This window comes from Pieris rapae, chromosome 24 (assembly GCF_905147795.1).
Source record: "Pieris rapae chromosome 24, ilPieRapa1.1, whole genome shotgun sequence".
In the NCBI taxonomy this organism is placed as follows: Eukaryota; Metazoa; Arthropoda; class Insecta; order Lepidoptera; family Pieridae; genus Pieris; species Pieris rapae.
In genome coordinates, this window is record NC_059532.1 from 5,199,596 (window position 1) to 5,202,095 (window position 2,500).

At 48.2% G+C, this 2,500-nt stretch overlaps 1 non-coding gene across 1 annotated transcript in view; it reads left to right on the forward strand.

The window, feature by feature from the left end:
- The first annotated feature begins 1,074 nt into the window (after window positions 1-1,074).
- LOC123690413 overlaps window positions 1,075-2,500 on the forward strand; it is a 1,906-nt gene continuing 480 nt past the window's right edge. The window contains exon 1 of the ribosomal RNA XR_006751076.1: window positions 1,075-2,500. This exon is cut by the window's right edge and continues 480 nt beyond it. This is a non-coding gene — a ribosomal RNA (small subunit ribosomal RNA).

Genomic DNA, 2,500 nt, shown 5'->3' on the forward strand with positions numbered 1-2,500 from the left:
TAATATAAACAGTCAATGCACATTCATTCATTTAATGTACACACGCACACGTTACGTACACGTCCTAAAATGAAAACTAACTCTCGACGCTCTACTAGAAACATACGACATACTACTCCAATGCCGACGCGGACTATTGCTCTCGGTATAGATGTGGAGCGAAACAGCCGTGCGCACCGAGTCGGACGGAGGTTCTCGCTGCCGCGCATCATCGTGTATTACTCGCGATGTTTCTGTGGAAGAACACAAACGCACGAATGTGTGTGCGTGTTTGATTATTTTTATTTTTCTTTTTAATATATATATATATATATATATGTATACATACTTACGTGCGCACTTTGTTGCACACGGTGTGTTACTATATATTATTTATCACCGCGTTCGCAGACCGGACGGTGACATTCAGCAAAATCCGCTCAAAGTGTGATCTTTGTGAGACTGTCTCGCCGGTGTTATCTGTGATTATAAAAGAATTACGCTTTCAGGCGCCACCCAAACTCGGGTCGCCGAGCGTGTTCGACACGTGCGCGGTCGCTGCGGCGGCCGCAATTGGAAATAATGTTTGAAAGAGGACGCATACGCGCCCATCGTCGAAACGGTGTGCGCAGCGTCGTGTTGGAATTTGTCCCTCAAGCTCCGGGCGTTGATCGTATCTAGTGCGAATACAACATATGTATAATGCCAGCAGAGTTTTTAATATGTTTACAATAACGTATTGAATAAAAATTGAGAAGTTGCGTTTAGATGAATGTTCAATTTTCAAACTGCCAAGACACATCGTCGTCGACGTCGTCGTCGTCGTCGTGTTTGACGCAGTTTTATGTCCCTCACAGTGGTCGAGCAGCGTTGTACATCACCTCGTTGCGAGACCGTGACGGGACGGCCGCTCGTAGACCGGTCAAAGTATGTCTATCGAATTGAAGCGCGAACGTCGCGTCGTTTGTAAATTCGACGCGTTACGTTCACGCGTGTCGAGTAACGCGCGCAAGCGCGTCTCGACGCCGCCGAAGCTACGGCTCGCCGAAGCCGCGTCTCGCGCGCGGCGTTAGGCGAGTCGTTTGCGTAAGCAGCTCCCTGGTTGATCCTGCCAGTAGTTATATGCTTGTCTCAAAGATTAAGCCATGCATGTCTCAGTGCAAGCCGTATTAAGGCGATACCGCGAATGGCTCAATATATCAGTTTTGGTTCCTTAGATCTTACTCAGTTACTTGGATAACTGTGGTAATTCTAGAGCTAATACATGCAATCAGAACTCTGACCAGTGATGGGATGAGTGCTTTTATTAGATCAAAACCAATCGGCGGAGGGCCTAGCGTCCGAAGTCGTTAATTTTGATGAATCTGGATAACTTTTGCCGATCGCATGGTCCAGTACCGGCGACGCATCTTTCAAATGTCTGCCTTATCAACTTTCGATGGTAGTTTCTGCGACTACCATGGTTGTCACGGGTAACGGGGAATCAGGGTTCGATTCCGGAGAGGGAGCCTGAGAAACGGCTACCACATCCAAGGAAGGCAGCAGGCGCGCAAATTACCCACTCCCGGCACGGGGAGGTAGTGACGAAAAATAACGATACGGGACTCTTACGAGGCCTCGTAATCGGAATGAGTACACTTTAAATATTTTAACGAGGAACAATTGGAGGGCAAGTCTGGTGCCAGCAGCCGCGGTAATTCCAGCTCCAATAGCGTATACTAAAATTGTTGCGGTTAAAAAGCTCGTAGTTGCATTTGTGCGCCGCGCTGTCGGTGCACCGCATCCGCGGTGATACTGACACGTCTGCGGAGCATATCGTCGGTGAGCCGGCGGTAAAACGCCGGTTCAATATCAAAATCCTATCGCGGTGCTCTTCGGTGAGTGTCGAGGTGGGCCGACAATTTTACTTTGAACAAATTAGAGTGCTCAAAGCGGGCTCAAAATGCCGCTTGAATATTTCGTGCATGGAATAATAGAATATGATCTCGGTTCTATTTTGTTGGTTTTCAGAACTCCGAGGTAATGATTAATAGGGATAACTGGGGGCATTCGTATTGCGACGTTAGAGGTGAAATTCTTGGATCGTCGCAAGACGAACATCAGCGAAAGCATTTGCCAAAGGTGTTTTCATCAATCAAGAACGAAAGTTAGAGGTTCGAAGGCGATTAGATACCGCCCTAGTTCTAACCGTAAATATGTCATCTAGCGATCCGCCGACGTTACTACAATGGCTCGGCGGGCAGCTTCCGGGAAACCAAAGATTTTGGACTCCGGGGGGAGTATGGTTGCAAAGCTGAAACTTAAAGGAATTGACGGAAGGGCACCACCAGGAGTGGAGCCTGCGGCTTAATTTGACTCAACACGGGAAATCTCACCAGGCCCGGACACCGGAAGGATTGACAGATTAACAGCTCTTTCTTGATTCGGTGGGTGGTGGTGCATGGCCGTTCTTAGTTGGTGGAGCGATTTGTCTGGTTAATTCCGGTAACGAACGAGACTCTAGCCTGCTAAATAGGCGTCG